At 41.4% G+C, this 22,064-nt stretch overlaps 1 pseudogene; it reads left to right on the forward strand.

Annotated features, from left to right (window-relative positions):
• The first annotated feature begins 5,335 nt into the window (after window positions 1–5,335).
• LOC100479783 lies at window positions 5,336–21,372 on the forward strand (annotated as a pseudogene).
• The last annotated feature ends 692 nt before the right edge of the window (window positions 21,373–22,064 follow it).

Consider the following 22,064-nt stretch of genomic DNA (forward strand, 5'->3'; position numbering starts at 1 on the left):
CTCTATACGTGAATTAGGAAAAATGAGCTAAAGCTTTCTTTCTAGAAATGCCCTTACAGTAGAGGTGGTCCTGCTCTACTCTCTCCCTTGCCTGCCCTCACATTACAACTTTCCTAAGTAACATTGCCTTTCTCAATATAGATGGGGGGAGAGAAAAGATTCCTTCTACCTAGTCCTGATTCTCTCCTAGGCCGTCACCTGTCCAAGGGCAGGAACAAATCTTTTCTAATTCACAGAACCGATTAAGCATAGCAAGACTCTGATCTTTCTTTAAATTAATAACCTTGGAATCCATAAACAAAAGAGAATTTCAAGTAAGAATTGTGGCATTGCATTATATGTCATTTATTTTCTTAAATCCTTCCAGTAAGTTCATCTTAGTGTAGAACACTTTTGAGACCTGTAGGCTCTGCCTGATGAGTCTGTTCTATTTCCCGCCCTCCACCCCAGTGTATACCGCTTTCTCTGGTTCATCTACACGGTGGCTTTGCCATCCCCTTCTGCAGTCCTTCAGGAATGTTGTTTTCTTGCTTGCTTCAAAGCATTCACATTTCTGCCTGAAATCCTGAAATTCTCTCCCAGGACAGACTCTGGCCCATCTTCCAGGGTTTTTGCCTGTGCTCACACAGCATCTGTCCCAGAAAAGGGTATCAGTACTGTCTGTCACATGCAATACTGAACAGGAAGCCCCAGGAAGGAGACACGGGCTTTGGAAGCCAACAGAATTAGTCCCCAATACTCATTCTTTTACTGATGAGCTGAGTGACTTCATTTTCCTTACCTGGAAAATGGAGACACTTTTTAGCTTGGGGGTTACAGTAGACACTCAAAGAAGGGTAGCTGTTACTGTTATTAATTGTTTCCCCCAGTTATTTTAGGGATGAAATGAATTAGAATCAGATTCAGTTTTACAATGAACTTGGACAAAAATTCTGAAATATGATTCATTAGATTCTGAATCGTGATTACTTTGTGTGGCTTCACATAGAGCAGAAACTTCAGATAGCGAAGAATGGTGTGGTCTTAGGCAAAGCCAATAAAGTATCTCCTAATCTCAATCCATGCAAGGGAACTTAGACTAATATATTTTTTAAAGATCTTATTTATTTATTTGTCAGAGAGAGAGAGAGAGAGCACACACAAGCAGGGGGAGAGGCAGGCAGAGGGAGAAGCTGGCTCCCTGCAGAGCAGAGAGCCTGATGCGGGACTCAATCCCAGGACTCTGGGATCATGACCTGAGCCTAAGGCAGATGCTTCGGCTAACTGATTGAGCCACCCAGGTGTCCCAACTTAGACTAATATTGACCAAAGTATTGTTTTTGATGCCCAAATGAAATGATGGCCATGTGACCGCCTTCCAAGCGGAAAAGCACTCATCAGAAGCACCCTGGCATTGTTTTTAAATATAACAAGGAGGGGTTGGGATGAGTGTGAGTCCTTAACAGCCAAGTCCCCTGTGAGAAATGAGATAGCCCCAACCAGCTTTTCTTCCCTTCCTTGAAAATTCCTTAGGAAAACGACAAGCAAGATCCATGTTTCTATCAGACCCTGACTGAGAGCACCAGGCACCTTTGCTGCGAGCCTCTGTGGTTCCGTGGATGAAATCTCTCCACTTCGGGAAATGACTTTATTGGATTTATGGGCTGAACAGCTCGTCTAGACAGTGCACGGTAAAAACTCCATGCCGGAATGGATAAGGTTATGGTTCCAATTAATGAACCGAGAAGGAAATAGGAAGGTTACCTATGAAGTGCTTTCCCATGAAGGTTCTGGAGATCAAAGCCGAGTGCGGTCAGACTAATGAGCAGCTACTGCTGGCCTGCAGCCTTCAGCTAAGGTCAGTACCAGTTCTCCTCTCAAAACCCAGCCCTCATCAGACCTTAGACTCCAAACACCGTCTCAGAGAAAAATAAGTTTACAGTGTGCAGGTCCCACAGTACAATTTGATTTAGAACACAGCAAAAGGATAGAGAAGCATAATAACTTACTTCTTTTTTTAAGATTTTATTTATTTATTTGACAGAGATAGAGACAGCCAGCGAAAGAGGGAACACAAGCAGGGGGAGTGGGAGAGGAAGAAGCAGGCTCCTAGCGGAGGAGCCTGATGTGGGGCTTGATCCCATAATGCCAGGATCACGCCTTGAGCCAAAGGCAGACGCTTAACCGCTGTGCCACCCAGGCGCCCCGAGAAGCATAATAACTTTCTGAAATCAGAATTATACATGCACACACAGACACACACTCACACTCACACACGTGTGTGTGCCTGTGTGTGTGTGACAGTTAACAATTATATACATGTACTAATTATAATAAAAAAATTTAAAACAGCTACATGTATGGGGTCAAATATGCAAATACATAAATATCATGGTGCAGAGAGACAGATGGACATGATACCCGGGGTAATTAAATTTCCACGTGAGAGTATTACATTTAACTCTGGGATATTTGTTCACCACGGTAAAGAGAGGGCTATCTATGGTGGCCCGTTTAGTCTGTTGTTTTGTGCTTACAGGATTCCTACAAGGAAAGCTAAAAATAATATTTTATCCCTTTTTCTGATCTAATTTTAGAAAAAGCCTATTAAAAGACACGGGCCCGTGTACAAGGAATTAAACCTGGTTTAGACGCCTGTCTCTTTGCTTTTACAGTGCATGCTGCTTCCCCAGTGTGGCACCCATCAGTCCACACCACCTCTCCCACACATGGTGACTTCGGCCGTTCTTGTCACCTAACTTCTCCAGAATACTCCCCGAAACACAGAGGAAACCCCACAGGTATATTTTGAATGAAAGAGTCAGATTTGCAGGGCACCTGGGTGGCTCAGTCAAGGTTATGATCTCAGGGTCCTGGGATCGAGCCCTGCATTGGGCCCCCTGCTCAGTGTGGAGTCTGTTTCTCCCTCACACTCTCCCTCTGTGCTCTTTCTCTCAAATAAATAAATAAATAAATAAATAAAATCTTTTTTTTTTTTTTTAAAAGAGCCAGATTTGCAGATTCTAGGAAGGTTCATTAGTCAGAACTACCTAAAATGTCACTGAAAGGGATACATTTCTTTAGATGACAGGTGATATCTCGCTCTGTGAAGAGATGAGCTTTCTTTTTTTTTCAATTTATTCAATTGCTCATTGACTAAGCAGTTATTTTAGGAATTCTAAGGACACATCCAGATCCAAGATTCTGTTCCTTTTATTATTGTTAATTCCTATAATTCAGGATCCTCCACAAGCATTTTCTATAATTCAGAGTTTTTTTCTTTTTTTTAATCTTTATAATATTTTGTTTTTCAAAATGTGCATCATGACACATTAATAGATTTTGAAGTCATTTTAATGGTTCAGGACCAGAGCTTTTTACTTTTCATGAAATAAAATACAAAATAAAAAAAATCAATGTGCATCAAGTCTAGAAGGATTGAAGTATTTTCTGAGAACCTCTGTTATTAATAATAAATAATACAGATGCATATAAATAATGTTGTACAGTAGCTCTGAGCTCTGCCAGAAATAATCTGAGAAACACTGCCTTGAAATATTTCTACATTATGCTGCATAGGCCAAATCTAGCCTGCTGCCCATTTTTGCAAATAAAGTTTTATTAGAACACAGACATCCTCATTTACATGCGGTCTGCTGCAGCTTTCATGCAGAGTTGAGTAGCCGCAAGCAGAGACCGCAAGGCCCCCAAAAAACCTATGAATACTTAGAACCAACAATCTATCATAGAAAATATTACCATCAGAGACTCTCTCACCCATGGTTAAGAACACAGACTTGGAATGCCTGGCTGGCTCAGTTGGTGAAGGGATCGACTCTTGATTTCTGCTCAGTAAGGGTCCCAAAATCAAGCCCCACATCAGCTCTGCGCTGGGCATGGAGGCTCCTTGGGAGTCTTTCTCCGCTCCCCCTCTGCCCTACCCCCACCCAGTCCCCCACCTTGTGTGCTTGTCATGCTCTTTCTCTCTCTTAAAAACAAAACAAAACAACAAACAAACAAACAAAAAACAGACTACAATCCGACCTCTAAGGGACTATAATCCTAAATCTTCGACTTAGTGTATAAATTCAGAAGGGTGATTAACATTTCCAGTGATAATCTCCTCTAAAGTGAGGGGATAAAAATTAAAGAAATAATGGATGTAATGACTTCCTGGCCCAAAGTAAGTGTTGACACATGGAAACATTATACACGGGGCTTATTGAGCTAGCCTAACTCCTTTGGTTCATTCACGTATCCGATAATTACATGTCAGGTGCTATCTCAGAACACGATTCCTTTGCTTTGCTCCTTCTCACTGCCCCCCGGCTTCTTCGCCTTCTGGCCCGTGCCTGGTCCCCCTGACCACAGGCAGACGTGCCCACAGCTTTGCCTCATCTCTGTCCCAGCTCAAACCCATGGTGTGTTTTCACTTTTGCTTCCTCTGTCCTTTATTCAACTCATATGTATTTATTTTTTAAGACACAATAGTTAATCAAATGTAGGATAAAGGCAATGCGCTCCTGGAAAATGGATGAATATTTTTAAATTTCATGTGCCTTCAATATCATACAACTTTGAGATAAGAACGCTTCATAGCTCAAGAGTGTGTTTAATAATCAAGGGTCACCTTTAATTTTATACTATCAGATCACTGAAAATGACATCGATGGAAAGTATGTTTTAATATGATTGGCCTATCATATCGTTTCCTGTCACTCCTGCGTCATAGGTCAAGGGTACCTAGAGGAAGAAGCAGAATAGCGCCCACACAAGATCATTCTGGCCCCCTTCTAAGGCAGAGTTGGAGGGAAATATGTAAGACATTTCTACCCGCTATCATTTGTTGAGTTATTTTATGGGGCATACTATGTTCCAATACCACTTGTTCCTTTGATACTCACCTCACAGCAATCCAGTAAGGCAAAGAAAAAATCATGTTCTCTTTTATAAAGGAGGTGTCCTTAAGGCTAAACTCTGATGTGAGCTGCTCTGCTTGATACAGTGATTAGTGTCCCTGGATCCAGGAAGCAGTTAGATGAGGCATGGGCCATTCTGTAGACGTTTTAGCTGGGGATTTCAGCCCTGTCCCTCTCTAAGGAACTGTGGGCTGTAGATCCCAGCAGCCAAATGTAATTCCACTGTCTAAGCACTCCAAACATGTCTTAATAACAGGGGAGACTGTGAGGGTTGGAGCATGTGGAGAAGCGTATAAGAGAGCTCTCTCTATTTTCTGCTCAGTTTTTCTATAAACCTCAGACCACTCTAAAAGAAATACTATTTCTTTTAAAAGGCTAAAATTAGAGATGGCATGGTTTAGAGAGCACAAAGCAACAATGCATGATTAGAACGTGTAATGTCGACAGAGGATGGAGTAAGAGCGCCCGTGGAGGTGAGCAGGAGAGGGATCATGGAAGCCTTCAAGGACAATCAGATTACTTAGGCCTTCATCCCTGAAACATTAAATTATGTCAGCAGTGAAGTAATACCATCAAATATCCCTGTGTGTGTGTGTGTGTGTGCGTGTGTGTGTTGTGTTGTAAGATCTTTCAAGAAACTCTTAGGAGAGTAGATTGAAGGGACTCAAAGCTCAATGATGAGGCACCACTTAGAAGGATTTGGATGTCCTTTGGTGGACAAAAGCAAGATTGATATCAGGCCCTGAGAACTTGGACCAGTTGAAACGTAAAGAGGGGAAGAGGACATTTTACTATCTAAGGCCTATGCAGACGTCATGGGCAAACAAAGCTCCTCCCTGGTTTTGGAAGAAGGAGATCCATATTTGCTATAGGTAGTTGCAAACCGCAGGCTCACGGTCTTTGTAATAACTTCCTCACGCTATCTATAGTCGAGAAGAACCAGCCTCTTCCTTACTTTGTTTCTGGGGAGTGAGGGCATTGGGGAGATCAACTGCATGCAGTTTGGTGTCAGACCTTTTCAGTTTTATTCATATATTCAACAGAAATAGTCCCCATTGCCCTATGCTGAGGATGCCAAGATAAATATGGTGAACCCTTCAGTTTAGAAATTCACCATATGGTAAAATCAGCACGTGAAAACAAGTGACTATACCCCATTAATGGAGAAATGGACCAAGCACGAACCTGGGAGGTTTTGCCTTTTTTCACTGACAAAAGGAAGGAGTCACAGAGGTGTCAACTGAACCCAATATTGAGGGATGGGCTGAGATGCTCCTGAGGTAACAGAAGGTCCATCAAGCTGGATGAAGGGAAGGGAGAGGAACAGGACACACTTATAAAGCAGCACTGTTGGACTTGTTCTGGAGTTAATGTGTGAAGATCAGGAAAGATCTGGATCATTGCGGACCCTGAATGGGGAAGGTCATGCTCCCATTTCAGGATCATTGGGACCACAGCTGAAATAAAGATACTGGGTAGACCAGAAGGACACTGGGGGAAGTGGCAACAAGAATATAAAAGGTAACAGTTGCCTTGTGGCACACAGATGCAGGGGCCACTGAGAGGAAGAGCATCACATGGAGCCTCGAGTAAAAGTAAAAGCAGCTGTCTGGGGCTGTCAGCGTGACGATTAGGTTGTGTAATCAAGGCTGAGAGGGGATTTCCTAGAGGACAGCCTCTGAAGCTTGACAGAAAAAGAAGTAAGAGTCCAATCTCCGCAAACAAGTGTGCTTATGGAGCTGGTCTAGACATACATATATATATATATATAATACATACATGACATACAAATATTACATATATATATAATAAGTATTTTGTAATAACTGTGGTCTAGTGAATCAGATGCCTTATTAAGTCCTCTTGTCTACATACTCACTAAATATGAAAAGGAGCAAATTACTGAACCTCGAAATATTTTTATCTATAAAATGTGATTAGTAACACCAGACTCTCAAGGTTCTGTGTACGTTTTTTTTTTTTAAACACATTGAATGAGATACTTATGAAACTATCTGACCCAAAATTGTCCCTCAGTCTCTCTTGTTACACATCTTCTTATCAAGGCCTCATTTTCAAGAACATGCTGGCAGCATACAGAGCGGGTGTTTTTTTCCTCCGGCTTTATTGAGATATAATTGCCATGTTCCACTGTGTAAGTTTAAGGTCCATAGAGTGATGATGTGATACACACAGGGCTTGCAAAAGGCTTCCCAGAGCGGGTGTTAAGCGTTGGTTTGTTGAATAAATGAATGGGGGAATCTAAGAGGAATCTTGCATAGACTGACTTTTGCATGAGAAGGCCTTGGTTTTCCCCAGTTCCACCGTCCTTCTCATGACATTCCAACGGAGTCTTTTAATTCCTCAGATGCTCACTTACTTCCCACTGTCAGTTCATTAGCACCATATCTGTTTGTGAGGAAATCTGGCAAAGTTGATTCCTCTAGGCAACTAGTTTGTACTCTTTGTCCTTTGATTGCAGTTAATGAGATTAATTGTTTATCTATTTCCCCATTATGCTTTGATGAGGCCCCCGTGAGTACATTTTCCAGGAATATAAGTAGCTAGTATTAGTGTGTTGTCTTACTGGGAGAGCACTGTTATTATACAGCTTCATTAATGCCTGTACATGTGGTTCAATTAAGATTTACAAATTAGGTTTAATTAAGGTTTATAAGTAGTTAGGTGAACTCCTGGCTGCGTTCACACTGCTGATTCCTCTTCTTATTCTGCTTTCTTTTTTTTTTCCTCCTTACACAGTCTTAATTGTTATTAGAAAAATCAAGTGGGTACTGGAGCTAGACAAGGAAGTCTTTCCTCCGGGCACCTGATTCCACCTACTGTCCCTATTTCTTCCTATAAGCAAGATCCAGAACATACGTGCCATATAACTCCTTACATCTGGAGTACAACCCACTCACATTACCAAGGGAAGTGCAAGGGCATTGGAATCAGACTACTCACACCTGCTGTGTGACTTTGGGCCAGTTACTGAGGCACCGTGGTCCTCACTCTTCTCATCTGAAAACACAGGGATGATAACACCTTCCTTGATCAAACAGACATTAGGTGAACTCATCTTGGTAAAGTATCTGAAACTTGTACCTAGTTCCCTCAAGGATCACACTCACTTTTTTCCCCATACCTGCCCTAATCCTCCTTCTGGATGGGGAGTTGTGATTTTTGTCCTGTTTACTTATTTCCTCTCTGCTCAGTGTCTGACACCTCGTTATGTACTTGTACTTGTTGGGTTTGGATAGAACTGAGAACCAGAATCGTAGGGAAAGTGAGAAAGATATATTAAGAAAAAGAGAGGCTTGGGTGACACCCTAAAGCATTACAATCACACCATGTAAGTGGTAAATATTGGCCAAAGTTCCATTTGCCTTCTTCCTTTATTGATATATTAATTATATATGGTTTATTATTGATAACTGTGATAGTCTGCTTTGTAAGAAATATATATTTGGTTTTTGCCCCTTTCCTGGCATAGAGCTCCTAAAATCCCTTGGAATTTCCTGTGATGAGAGCAGACAGGTGTCTTTTGCTATGTTAATGAGGTGGCTTTTGGAAAATACCTAAGGATGGGGTCTGGTGGTCAAGGGAAACAACCCTGTGATTAGAAGGTTGCAACTTTCAATCCTACCCCCTGATTTCACAGGAAAGGAGAGAGGCTGGAGGTTGATTCAGTCACCAATGGCCAATCAGTTAATTAGTCATGCCTCTATAATGAAGCCTCCAAAAAACCCAAAAGAACATATATATTAACCCGAAGGCACCTCTCTCATGTGAGTTACCTGCTGCATTCTGTCCTAAGGCGAAAACACACAGCATAGAAACAAAGTGATCATGAAAGTTGACCTAAAAGAGAAATCCAGGCAGTGATGGCTGTCTAACATGGGTGACAGTGGTCTCAAAATGGCAAAACAGCTTCAAACATTTTCAAGACAATACAGAGACAGAATCAGAGGATGAGGAAAGCTACAGAATAGACTAGGACAATGTCCATTTGTCTTGGCACACTTGACCACACAACATCGTTTGAGATAATTGGATTGTTATTTAAGGGACAACAATATAATAACAATAATCCTATCATAGTCATATTTAATTAAACTTTACTCTGCCTTGCATAGCATAACTGACTTACTGAATTTAACTCTTCACAACCAGATATTAAAGTGGTCCCATTAACTCCTGTTTATCAATACTGCTCAAGAAAATCATATACATTCAATTGCTGGGTACAGGTAAAACTAGGATTCTAATCATGCCTGTCTGATTCCTTGCTCTTCCTAATAATTTCTGCTTACAACACAGTCTACACAATATAACATAACAACTCCAAGGACCTGGCAGGGATCTCAAATTCCCAATTATTTAAATGACACTGTAAGATTTACTAAGCGTGTCCCTAGAAACTCTCCCTTAGTGTGCAGATAGTTTTCATAGGAGGGAGTCACACAAAGGAATTTCACACATTTTGGTTTAAGTAAATGAAGACCACATTTGGCTGACATCTGGGCTGTCTTTCAAGTCATGGCATAGTCTTACCTTATCATGAAATAGTAGGAAAGGATAGCAATGTTGATGTGAATTTGCACAAAATGAAACCTAGAACAGCATCAAGAATGAAAGTTTTGAGGGAAATGACCTTGACATGGCTTTGTCTAACTCAAAATTTAGTAGACTAGGGGTCTAGGGACCTAATCCAAGACTAGCTGTGCCTCTCTTTGAACCTTTGTTTCCCTCTTTAAAAAAAAAAAAATGTGGAGGCATCCCTCCCTGTCCTGCCTTCCCCGAAGAATCATTAATAAAATCCAGCGAGAAGGTGGATATAACATGATAAAGGATGGGGCAATGCTTGGTAAATTGTATATGGCTACACAAACATAAGGGGTTATTATGATGTTGATTATCATTGATGACAGCTCCAACAAATGTGCTAATTATACTCATAAAATGAAGATGCAAATGCTTTACTCTGGACTTTCAAGAGAGGCTTATTCTTCTCCTAGAAAGAGAGACTATAAGCACGAAATATTCTTTTTTATTAGTACTGCAATAACTGTTCTATGTAATATTAATAACAATAATAAAATGTAAGCCACTTCTGCAGTATTTTCAGGGAGAAAAGAACACAAGAGCTAAAAAAGTGGAGTGCGCGGGAATGCGTCCCTTTTAATGGCATCTGTAAAAAAGCGATGTTCGCTTCCACAGACCTGTGTCTCACTCCATCCCCCTCTGTGTTGCATTTACCCTGATTCATATTTGCATCCCTTCCTTGTTTGGCATCATTTGTGCCCTCAGTGGATGTATTAATAAAAATGACCATGATGAGCCCTAGAGCTGATTTTCTCTATTCTCAAAACACACGTCTCTCCTAAATTGTCCCAGACCTGTCCACTGGTATTTATCAGTACATTTGGCCAGAATCCTTGGATAAAGGTTGATTGCTTATGACGAGGTTCACTTCAGGGGATCCTGCTGAATTTGGGTTGTACACGCATGCGTGCTACCCGGAGAAGATGTGACAACTCCGTGTTTCTACATCATTGTGGCACCAGCTGTCCTTTTGTAGTTCGTTCAAGTTTGCTGAAGAAAACACACCTTGATTTTCTATGACTCCTTCTGAGGGCTGGGCATTATACCTTGCCATCGACTTTAGAGTGAAGGTTAAATGTGGGCCATGTAATATTCTAGGTGCTGTCAAAGATAAAAGGGGGTATCTTGGATAGGGACTGAGTAACCTCTACTTTAGCTGCAGGATGTATAGTTCCTTATTGTTGTAACAGATGATTACGAAATTAGGGCCTTCAGGAAACACAAATTTATTATTTTACAGTTCTGCTGATCAGAATCTGAGAAGGATCTCTTTGGGCTAACCTCAAGATGTCCACAGAGTTATGTTCCTACTGAAGCCTGTAGGAAAGAATTCCTTTCTCTGTATCTTTCTCGGTTTCTGGAAGCTTCCTTTATTCCCTGGCACGTGGCCCTTCTCTCCATCTTCAAAGCTGGAAGTGTAGCTTCTTCAAATCTCTCTGTGACCCTGACTCTGGCTGTCCTGACTTCTCTCCTTCATAAGGACCCTGGGGATTACATTGGGCCCGCACAGGTAACCCAGGATAAACCCCTCCCCGACTCAAGGTCAGCTGATTAACAATTAACTCCATCTGTAACCTTAATTTTCCCCTCTCATGCAACATGACGTATAAATCCCTAGGATTAGGACGTGGATATCTTTGAGGCCCAGTATTCCCCTAATAACAGTGATATCACTTAAATTAGGAACTAATGCATATCCTTGAAATTACAGAATGCTATTCAATATCATGGGATGCATAGCATTTACATAAATGGAAAATCATGGACAAAGTCCAGCCCAGAAAGTAAAAAGAAGGGTCACAATGGTCCCAAAAGGATCAGAACATAGAAGAAGAAAAAGAAAGAAGAAAAATAGGCAGACCAATTAACTTTACCCTCTGTCATATAGCCTAAAGCTGGTACGTTAGCAAGAGCCTTTCAGGAATTTAATTTGCATCCACCGTATGTCGCTAACCTCCCCTCGAAACTTGCTCGTTGTGTCCAGCCAGCGGAAGTTGGAAGGAGACGTTGGAGGATATGCACTGTCACACTTAAAAGCCTCAGTCCCAAACCAGCACATGGAATTCCTGCTCATACTCCAGCGAAGATGATAGGAACCTGGCCACCCAAGACTGCAAGGCAGGGCACGGATGACATTTCGCTAGGACTTGCCATGACGCTACAATGAAGAGAGGAAGGAAGGATTTTGGTAGAGGGCTAGCAGGCCCTACCACAGATTGAAGAACGTGAACACCGTGGTTCCATTTTTAGCATTCTGACCCTCTTTCTGATTTTGAGCTGATTTCCCCTATGGCTTATGTGTTATTATGTGAACAGCTTAACAAATGTGTGTTATTTCTACTTTCTCTTGTATCAAGCCCATTGACATCATATGGGGTCCTGGGACCTTGGCCCACATCAATCTTTTTTTTTTAATAATATTTTTTTAGTATATTATGTTAGTCACCATACAGTACATCCCTAGTTTTTGACAGAAAGTTCCATGATTCATTCCTTGCGTATAACACCCAGTGCACCATGCGATACATGCCCTCCTTAATACCCATCACCAGCCTATCCCATTCCCTCACCCTTCTCCCCTCTGAAGCCCTCAGTTTGTTTCCCAGAGTCCATAGTCTCTCATGCTTCATTCCCCCTTCTGATTACCCCTCCTTTTTATCCCTTTCTTCTCCTACCGATCTTCCTACTTCTTATGTTCCATAAATGAGTGAAACCATATGATAATTGTCTTTCTCTGCTTGACTTATTTCTCTTAGCATTATCTCCTCCAGTCCTGTCCATGTTGCAGCAAATGTTGAGAAATCGTTATTTTCGATGGCTGAGTAATATTCCATTGTATATATGGACCACATCTTCTTAATCCAGTCATCTGTTGAAGGGCATCTCGGCTCCTTCCATGATTTAGCTATTTTGGCCCACACCAATCTTATCACAACAGACACTTAGAGGAGAAAACAGGGGGAATATTGAGGGAATAATATATGGAAAAGATCATGATTTAAACTCCAATTAGCAATGGCAAGAGAAAGTACACTGGGGTCTGATCAACCTGTACTTTGTCACTTTCTCCAAAAAAAGATAGAAAACTTAAAGAAGTTCATTCTCTGTCATCGTCCATCTGTAAAATAGTCATAATCCGGCCAGCCTTGGGGGACACATTGGATGGATCGTGATAGGGTGTAAAAAAAATGTCTAGTCTATGCTTAACACATAGTAAGTCCTAAATAAAGAATGCCATTAACACTGTCAATATTTATATTGCTTTGCTAAAATGGCCCTCCATTCCTTATAGCCTCCATTTTAAATGAACGGAAATTAAATTTGAAAGATTAGCCAGATCCAGCTAAATATATTTTTTCTCGAGTTACTGTAAGTTTTATCCATGAGTTTATTGCTTATACTTCTGAATGGATTTTTTGTTGTTGCTGTTGCTTGGACTATGAGGAAACAAATCAATATAGCATCAATAATTAAGCAGACAATATTCATTTTGCCACCATCTTCTTGGCAAAGTGAGAGATTGAGAAATAGCTCCTGACAAAATCCTTTTTTTTTTTTTAAAGATTTTATTTATTTATTCGACAGAGACAGCCAGTGATAGAGGGAACACAAGCAGAGGGAGTGGGAGAGGAAGAAGCAGGCTCATAGCAGGAGAGCCTGATGTGGGGCTCGATCCCATAACGCCGGAATCACGCCCTGAGCCAAAGGCAGACGCTTAACCGCTTTGCCACCCAGGCGCCCCCTGACAAAATCCTTTTAGCAGTGGACATGAAAATATAAATTTCTACATGCAAAGGCCATGGTTTATAAATAAACCTCTTGCTAATGTGATCCCCAAGTGTAAATTATATCAATATTATACCGTTTCATTATTTCGGAGACAAATGGAAACACATCTCTAAAAGAATCTTAGATGATACTGAATTTAATTTGCAGCTCGGACTCACAGACATGAAGGCTTGGGCAGGATTGAATCTATACTTTCATAAGCTATCATCTTGTTACACACTCACCAGGTGTGCATCTCATGTCTTCCTTCATAATGATAGGAAGTTTATTATTTCACAGGAAGTGGTTTTATTTATGGACAGCTCTGGATATTTCCAACCTGTTATCAATTCATCAATTAATTAATTCAAAATTGATGGTTTCCTATTTCAGGCTAGTTGTCGGTTGGTGACAATAACAGACTCCATATTTTGAGTTCCTTCCACAAGCTGTGTACTATATGCCGTCTCATTTAATCATCCCAAGAAACCTATAATTTCACATTATTATTAGCCCCATTTTAACATGAGGAAAGTGATGTTTTAAAAGATAATTTGCCTATAATCACACCACTACCTTGTTTTGGGGGTGGAGACAGAGTCTTAATCCCTATGATATGCTCACTCCTAAAATGAGTGGTGTTCACGGTTTCTGAGAATTGTAGAGTCAAGAGGAAAACATGAAAACAAATGAAATGACATGTAAGTTAGGAAGAGTCCTAACTGGCGTATGCACACAGTATTATGAGAGCACAGGAGCACATACCATGAAGTTTTATTTGTTGGTTTTTCAAATTCAATTTCTTCAAAAAATAAGGATTAAAATTTACTACTTAGGATCAGATAAAATGCCATACATTTCTTAAAAGCAAACTACATCTCCCTGAACTTTGGGTACTGACATAGAGATAATAGCAAAATTGGCGTTCACTCAGTTGGAGACCATACAAATATAGTCTTCTCGCCAAGTCCCTTTCACATGTCAGACCAGCTCAAGTACCTTCTTCTAGGATTCCTTCTCCAACCTCAGTCTCTTCACGGGTTCCTCCCTCACATGCTGACCTAAATAAAATAAATTACAGAAAACCAACTGGTCCACCAGAGGCTTGATGATGTAGACTGATCTAGGAAAGCTGCCTAGATATTCTCTTAGACAGAATAGTCTGTGTTTAAAGATGTGGGCTCTTTGATAAACGAGGTCTGGTGCCATCACTCGTCACCTCTGTGACCTTGAGCAAGGAACTTGGCCTCATGAATCTTCTTTGTTTTGTTTTTGATGAGATGAGCATTAAAATATCTTCCTCAAATGTTTGTTATGAAGATTACATAAAATAATCCACCTGAAGGCTTTGACAACATGGCAGGCACACAGGATTACTTAATAACTTGACTACTTGTGATCTTTGGTGAAACTCTGATTACTACTTTGGAATGCAAAGTGAAGGGTGTACCTTCCTCCAGCCAAGCCCATCTTGTCTTTTGGAGTAATAAGTGATCCTTCACAGGTATAAGGTGTTTGATTATTTAAAAATGCTTTCCCATTAATGATCTCATTTAATCCACACACTAATGTAGGAGATAGGCCATATTCTCAGTATGATGATGAAAACCGAGATTGAGAAAAATTAAGACATTCCTGGAATTTTCTGATGATTTTCCAAGGCATAATGTGACGTAAAATGGAAGCACTAAATTATACTAATGGTGTCTTCTTAAACTACAAAACTTTCTTTACTTTGTGTGCTTAAACGTTTTTAAACAATAAATTTTGCTATCACCAATTTATTGAGATTGATTTTTCTAATTAATATTTCAAAGCATTTGCTTCATTTAATAAGACAAAGTCAGCCCCACTGCATTTCAATGTTAGCTATAATTAATGATGATATTATGAAAATTAATGGTTTTCCATTACCCATTATGACATCATCAGTGCTAATGATCTGTTTATTGCCTCTTTGCTGATGGCAGTTAAAAGAAGCCACGTTTTAAAGAGGAGAGAAAAAGCCTAAATCATGTTCAAACCAGTAAAATCCTTTACATTTAGAGATTTTATTCTGAAATCACCCAGCAAACAGGGTAAGAGATAACCAGTATTTCAAAAGCACAAGGCATTTTCTGGCTGCCGGTCTGAAATAATTGATTGATACAACGAAGCAACATTGTCTAAGTATAATCTTCCCTAACCATTCTTCCAGTGAGACGTCATTTCTAACATCTACAAGACTCTTTTGTAGAACTTGAAGAGGGAAAATGGGAAAAGAAAAAAGTTACTAGGGATGATTGGGTTTGTATATACCCATTAACCCCCCCCCCCAACACACAAAATAAATAAAATGTACACCCTTATTGGATACACTTGAAGCCGGAACTCCAGATGTCAGTTTCACAGCATCAAAGGTGGAGCTGGAACCTTTTAAATGTAAACATTGCTGCCATGTTAATAATTCATGCATTGCCAGAAACAACTGACTAGGAAACCATCCTGAGGAGTGTGGGTAGGAATATTGCCCAATTTCACCTGTGGCTTAGATATAAGCATAGGGAGGTTTTTATTTATAGCAACATTGATTCAAAAGATTTTATGTTAATAATTGATGGATTAGACAACGATGAATTTGCAAACAAAGCAGATGGAATCAGAAGGTTAGAGCTGGAGCTCATCTCGTAAACCCTCTTCCTCCGCAGAGAGAAAACTGGAAACATGAATATTTCAGGGGCGTTGAGTAAGTCGAGCATCAGGACTAACACTTTGACGTCCTGACTCCTCAGATCAGCCCCCATTTCCCATCACCTCTCACGGGCACAAAGGTGAGCGCTCATTGAGAGTTCAAGAAAAGAAAAAGAGTGGGTAAGGCAAAGGCTTTGTCTTCTTTGCAAAAGTAAACAAATGAGAATGGTATTAGTTTTTTCTACAGGAAGATTATGACCTTTGTATCTTCCACTTTATGGTTTCTAGGGTTGATTTGTTTCATCTTATTGACCTGTTGTGTGTCCCCTCCCAACTCACTGCTTTTAGTGAGTTGCCCTCAAAGGTGAAATGTCAACCCAATGTGGCCTCTCAGAGAAAGGATATCAGCTCTTCAATCACAGATATTGATTTGCTGGGCTCTCGTGTTATAGCGTGCAAACACACTATCAAATCTCTTTGTTGAAAAGCATAAACTGTTAAAACATCTAAGCCTTCAGTCTCACTGTAAATAATGCCCATGAGAGCCCTTTGTTTAACCTGGGGTATATTTTACTGACCATTAGTACAATAATCTAAAATGTCCATTATCTCAAATTGTTAATGACAGAATTTTCAGTTTCCTAAAGGACCTCATGCATAACAAATATAATAGGACTAAATAAAGACATCGCGCTAAGACATTCCGCTAACTAAGCTGAATATGACCCAGGGGTCTGAGCCTTGGATTGGATTTAAAGTGACACAGTTCCAATTAACCAGTGAATCATGGAGCAAAATTTGCGAGTGGAAATGTTTGCAATAGTTCTCTGCTCTACCCAGATACCCAGGGCATTCTATGCTCTGTAGGGGGAGAACTTTGTCTCGCTCGTCATTACTAAGTATCAAACGTGTAGTAAGCTGCTCATAAATACTTGCTGAATAAATCAGAAACGTACACAGACTGCAAATTCCGATGCGGGCCACTCACCCAAGACCTACTAAAAGAGGGTGTCATTAGGAATAGCATTCATTTTTATTAGTTCTGAAGATAATATGACACTCAACCAGTGCTAAAAATCATGATTTTAGGGATATGCCATCCTGAACAGACCAGCTTTTTTTTTTCCCCCCTGATTTCAGAAGCCAGATGGCATATGACTTGGGTCTCGAGCGTGAGGATTCCAGGGGAAAGGACAAAGAAGATGGTTGGGCAGCTTTTCTCCCTTTCCACGGTTCCTTTATTTGGTAAATAATACCAAGAAATGCTGGACGCCTGAGTGGCTCAGTTGGTTAAGCATCTGCCTTGGGCTCAGGGCTCAGGTCATGATCCCCGGGTCCTGGGATCGAATTCCGTGTCAGGCTCCTTGCTCAGTGGGGAGCCTGCTTCTCCCTCTCCCCCTCTCCCCACTTGTTCTCTCTTTCTCTCTCTCAGATAAATAAATAAAATCTTTTTAAAAATAATAAAGAGAAACTTTAACCAGATGCCCTACTTATTTAAATCAACATGGAATCTACCCAACTGCTAAGTCTGCCAGTCCCAAGCCATAATTAACCACAACAAAAATTCCATGCAATGACTATCTAGGATTTTATAATTCACCATCATTTGCATGAGATTTGTTTTAAATTTTCACCCTAACAATAATCCTAGAGGTAGATATTGTTATTATCCTAACTGTGAGGGAAAATAATCTCGTCTTACTGAGTTATTCAGAGCTATTTGGTAACAAGTGACATAATTCCAACTCAAATTCATGAAAGCAAAGACAGTAATTCATTGGCCTCAACACTCCTTACCTCGGGTAGATGGGGTAGAGAGATAATGTGTCTCCTGGTTCCAGAACTAAGGAGCATTTTCTCATCTTCCTTCTCTAGTTCCACCTCCTCCCGTCTCCGTCTGCCTGTCCTGGGTCAATGGACAGGGGTGCGATGGGGTTTTCTCAATGACAGACTCTCCAGAATCCAATATAGTGAGAGTGTAATAGAGCAGCTCTCCAGTGGACAAAAGCAAACCACACAGATTATTGCAGGGACAAACATAAGAAATATTCATTAGGTTAAAAAGCTTAGGTCCTTAGAGTCTTCTGGGGTTCTTTGGAGCCAGAGGCGTCCTGAAATTGTAGATCACCCACATAGGCTCTGAGACATGCTTTAGATGTTTTTGTTTCATTTGTTTGTGCTCTGGAAGTCTCACAACCACCCTCAAAATTGAAAGTATTGTAGAATAGATCTATGGCCTGTGGTGACAAAATCTACAGAGAACCTTGCTTCATGGTGTTTGGGAAAAAAACTTCCAACTTGGCCATACTTTTCTGTATGGCTGTGAATATAATTATGCTTCTGAATACCCTGGTAGTACTGTCATGTAGGGGACCATCAGTGGAGACTTCCTTACAAAATTGAGACGTTTTCTTTGTAGAAAATCTTAATCAACACTTTCACGGCATCCAAAGACATGATGTTGTGATTGCAAAAAGCTCTAGCAATCCAAATCACATATTTGTAAGAAACCTTGGTTTAGGGGCACCTGGGTGGCTCAGTTGGTTGGGTGTCTGCCTTCGGGTCAGTTCATGATCAGAGGGTTCTAGGATCGAGCTCCGCATCGGGCTCTCTGCTCAGTGAGAGCCTGCTTCTCCTCCCTCTCCTTCTGCCTAGCGCTCTGCCTGCTTGTGCTCTTTCTCTCTCAAATACATAAATACAATCTTAAAAAAAAATACTTGGTTTAGAAGGTGACAAAATCCTCACCAACAGTCCATCAGATTTCTTTACAAGCCGTGATTATGTGCCAACGAGTCATGTTTGGTTAGAAGGTGACGATCTATAAGATTCCACAGATTTGAAGTATTATGGAACTATTCCATGTGGACTAATGAGAGGCTCTGTCTCTGTAAGGTTTGGCTTCTGAGCAACTTTGGTTTCCACGTGACAGCCCTAATAGCCACCGATTTTGTGATGATCAGAGAGCATCTATTTGTTTGACCTGACACTGTCTCCTATTCATATGAATTTATCATTGCCACCGAAATCACGCACTTACCAATAAATTATTCACTATTCAAAACAAAGCTTATATCCATCTGACGCTGAACACTGCCATATCGCCACACAGAACATTTAATTACCCTACTGCTGTCAGCCATACTAATTCACTTTAGCACAGAAAATAAGACCCCAGACAAAACTTGGCTTGTGAACACTTCCCGGGGCCCAAAACGGACATTTTTCCTCAAAGGCTGCAGGGAGACAAGTGTTAGAGGTCGCTGTGATTCAGGTGGGTGAGTGAGAGCTGGGGTAAGGTGTGGTTGGAAATGGTAGGGGGCAGGATCAAGCAGGGGATGAAGTGAGGACCATAGGAGGAGCTTGAATTCACACAGGGCACAGAGAGACAGAAAATGGTGGAGGCAAAGGGGTACAGCAGAACAAGAAGGCCAAGCCCCAAATCCTGATGGAGGTGAAGAAGGAGCCAGTGCATCTGTACCTGGAAGAGGATGGTGTCAGGCAGAGGGACTAGAAAGTGAAAAACCTGCTTTCTAGGAAGCTTTTTTTCTTTTTAAAAGATTTTATTTATTTATTTGACAGAGATAGAGACAGCCAGCGAGAGAGGGAACACAAGCAGGGGGAGTGGGAGAGGAAGAAGCAGGCTCATAGCGGAAGAGCCCGATGTGGGGCTTGATCCCATAACGCCGGGATCACACCCTGAGCTGAAGGCAGATGCTCAAAGGCTGTGCCACCCAGGCGCCCTTTAGGAAGCTTTAAGGAAAGTAATACAAAAGGAACCCAGGAGCCTGGGGCAATGGGAGATGAAGAAGCCACCCAGAACTTGAAACAAGGGGCATAATGTGAGGTCGAGAAGGTCATTTGGGGCGTGGTGACATTGTCAAGGGTGGGAACCTTTGCCTCAAGGCAAAGTTACCTGATCTGATTGATGCTTTAAAAATATCCCTCTGGTTGTACTTTAATTTCTCCCCGGATCCACGAAAAAGGTTGCAATGATTATTATTATTATTATTATTATTATTATTTTTTTTTTTTTTTAATCTCGGACACTTCCCGTCTCCTAAATGGCTAAGACTGACTTGTCACTGAAGCCTCCTCCATGGCTAATTTTGTTACATGGTGATTACATGGGCTGTGTGAGGAAACTGAACGAGAGCATTCCTGTCACGTAATTATATTGTAAAAGCCAAGTCGTAGCAGCTATGTTTATTAGCATTAACAACTAGCAGACCTCCTAACTTTGACTGTGATAAAGAAATCCCTTGTAAGGATTTTGTAGTTTTGCGTACCTGTCATAGATACATGAATAATAGAATTAATGCCAAGGGGAGTCAGTGCCGGCATCCTTCATGAAAAAATACACAGGAGAGGAGAGGAAAGTAATTCGGCAGAGAATCATGAAGACACCACCCGTGATCCTTAGATCCTTTATATTCCCAATCATTTTTTGGATTGATTGAAAATACATTCCTGAGAGCAGAGGTCACATCTGATGCCTGGAGTCACACAATTTTGAAGTTGAAAGATCCTAGAAATTACCTCAGCAGCCAGAAATTCAGACGCTTCAGGGGTAGGCAGATGAAATAAGTGAGTAATGATGCATCACAAGGGAGGTGACAGCCGGGAAAACACAAACCCGGTCAAAGGAAAGCAGCTGCTCACGGCCAGGATCCGATGCTCCAGGAAGGAAGGCTCCATGCTGCCAGGTCCTCCGACCTGTCAGGATACCCTTGATTGCAAATAACTTTTTTAAAAATTTTATTTATTTATTTGACAGAGAGAGAGCACAAGCAGGGGGAACAGCAGACAAAGGGAGAGGGAGAAGCAGACTCCCCACTGAGCAGGGAGCCTGATGTGGGACTTGATCCCAGGACCCTGAGATCATGACCTGAGCCAAAGGAAGCCACTTCTCCACCTGAGCCACACAGGTGCCCCTATTACAAATAACTTTTATAACTAGTTATAAATACCTTACTTTAACAACAGTTCATATTTGAATGCCAACACACACACACACACACACACACAGTGACAGGACTAGATAAAACGCAGACATATTCAAGAGGATTTGGGGCCCTGGGCTACCAGTTTGCACCTGATTTAGTCCAGTTGAGACAACTGAGTCCTAGAGAAAGGACATCACTGACTTATCCAATAGCATTCCAACAAGTCAGGGACAAAGCGAATTACAATTTCGTAGGGCTATATTCTGTACTAGAGAAATCATCTCAGGATCACTGTTCGGTGTGAAAGAAATTTTGATGAATCACTCTAGCTTAGCTTTTTATTTTCCCCAGATTTGATGACTGAGTCCTCGAGAATGGAGGTGACTTTCCCAGGGATGCATAAGACGGTGGGCCGCAGAGGACAGTCTCGAAGGGGCTCTGGTGTTCTACTCCCTAATCGCATGCGTTCGCAAGAAAATGACACCTAGTATCAACTGTCAAGACCTGGGAATGTGCTTTGTGTCCCTTTCACATTGCAGTTCAGGCCCTGAGGCCAGGAGCCATGTGGCACGTCTGCATGCAGGTGACGGTCTGACCAGGGGACCTGTGCATCCGCAGAGGAAGCCTGGAGATGCTTGGGCTTTCTTGCTCCTGGAGAGTCAGTGACTTCATATGAGCAGAGAACAGCTTACTATCCCGAGCCCTTACATGGCTTGTTTGTAGTGCCTTACCCTCCCTCAAGATCATTTTTAAAGCCCAGTGCCAGACAACCCCATGCTGCAGCAAACCCCTCTCATCCTTGAAGTTAACTATCCTAGGACATGTTCATGGACAGGTGAAAATGAAAACAATTCGAGTTTAAAATGCATCAAAGGAAGATACAGGAGATAAGGGTAGATGTTTTTTTTTTTTTCAAGGCTAATTGTGAAAAGTGTTCACCGTCAAGCTAGCAAGTGGGCAGCAAATGTCCCATGAGCCATAGAATGGGATGGCCAGGTGGCCGGTAAGCAGATGCATCAAGGAGACACATATGTGGTGAAACAGAAGAGGATCGGGCTGGGGACAAGACTGCTACTAGGTGATAACTGCAGAATGACAGAGATGACCACAGTTAGAGATCAGGAAGGTCGGGCTTGTTTGCACCTCTGGTTGCTCTGGGATCCCTTTCCAACATGGCCCT

Source organism: Ailuropoda melanoleuca, chromosome 9 (assembly GCF_002007445.2).
Source record: "Ailuropoda melanoleuca isolate Jingjing chromosome 9, ASM200744v2, whole genome shotgun sequence".
In the NCBI taxonomy this organism is placed as follows: domain Eukaryota; kingdom Metazoa; phylum Chordata; class Mammalia; order Carnivora; family Ursidae; genus Ailuropoda; species Ailuropoda melanoleuca.